This window comes from Octopus sinensis, linkage group LG10 (assembly GCF_006345805.1).
Source record: "Octopus sinensis linkage group LG10, ASM634580v1, whole genome shotgun sequence".
In the NCBI taxonomy this organism is placed as follows: Eukaryota; Metazoa; Mollusca; class Cephalopoda; order Octopoda; family Octopodidae; genus Octopus; species Octopus sinensis.
In genome coordinates this window covers 8,109,594-8,111,112 of record NC_043006.1, presented here as the reverse complement: position 1 = coordinate 8,111,112, position 1,519 = coordinate 8,109,594, and the positions used below count along the sequence as shown (strand labels likewise).

Below are 1,519 nucleotides of genomic sequence, written 5' to 3'. Positions count from 1 at the left end.
TAAACACAGAGAGGACAAACAAGAACAGACAGACGGATTAAGTCGATTACATCGACCCCAGTGCGTAACTGGTACATATTTAATCGACTCCGAAACGATGAAAGGCGAAGTCGACCTCGGCGGAATGTGAACTCAGAACGTAACGGCAGCCGAAATACCTATTTCTTTATTAACCACAAGGGGCTAAACATAGAGAGGACAAACAATGACAGACATAGGTATTAAGTCAATTACATCGACCCCAGTACGTAACTGGTACTTAATTTATCGACCCCGAAAAGATGAAAGGCAAAGTCGACCTCGGCGGAATTTGAGCTGAGAACGTAGTGGCAGACGAAATACCTATTTCTTTATTACCCACATGGTGCTAAACACAGAGGGGACAAACAAGGACAGACAAACAGATTAAGTCGATTACATCGACCCCAGTGCGTAACTGGTACTTAATTTATCGACCCCGAAAGGATGAAAGGCAAAGTCGACCTCGGCGGAATTTGATCTCACAACGTAACGCAGACGAAATACCGTTAAGCATTTCGCCCGGCGTGCTAACGTTTTTGCCAGCTCGCCGCCTTAACAATGTGTGATGCTTACAGCAGCAAGGTTTCCCAAGCGGTCACCCATCTAAGTACTAACTCGGCTCGACGTTGATTAACTTCGGTGATCGGACGAGAACCGGTGCTTTCAACGTGATATGGTCGTAAGCACAAGTCACGACATACCGTCTTTAAAATGGAAGCAACTTGGATATAAAGATAAAGTATATTACATGGAAGCACTCCGTCGGTTACGACGACGAGGGTTCTGGTTGATCCGAATCAATGCAAATTAACGTGTAACTGGCTCAGCACTCCACAGACACGTGTACCCTTAACGTATTTCTCGGGGATATTCAGCGTGACACAGAGAGTGACAAGGCCGGCCCTTTGAAATACAGGTACAACAGAAACAGGAAGTAAGAGTGAGAGAAAGTTGTGGTGAAAGAGTACAGCAGGGATCACCACCATCCCCTGCCGGAGCCTCGTGGAGCTTTAGGTGTTTTCGCTCAATAAACACTCACAATGCCCGGTCTGGGAATCGAAACCGCGATCCTATGACCGCGAGTCCGCTGCCCTAACCACTGGGCCTTTGCGCCTCCACGTGTATATTACATAAGAATTAGAAGACTATATCTTTAACTAAGTTATGAGTTTACCTGAAATGAGAGCAAACTCTTAAAAATCCAATTTTGCTATATCTTAATACAAATGCTGCTTTTATTTACAATTTGACTACCATTTTTTTTTTCTAAAAACCTACAGCTCACTTTGCGCACTTCCCTCTCAACACTTTTTATTCACTGCAAACGCCGTCTGTTCTTTTTCCTGTCGACATTTTTAAAACTTAGATTCAGCTATTTGTTACTTCCGCCCGCCAATTGTTACAGCAATTATAATTTTAAAGGAAGGAAGGAAATATTTGTTCGCGTATAGCAAAGAATACAAATCAAAGTACTGTTTCATTACTTTTATAACTTACG

General features: G+C 43.3%; 1 non-coding gene across 1 annotated transcript; it reads right to left on the bottom strand.

Moving 5' to 3' along the window:
* Positions 1-587: 587 nt before the first annotated feature.
* On the bottom strand, positions 588-706 carry LOC115216839. The gene has a single exon (XR_003882100.1). It is a non-coding gene; the product is annotated as a 5S ribosomal RNA (ribosomal RNA).
* Between the last annotated feature and the right edge of the window lie 813 nt (positions 707-1,519).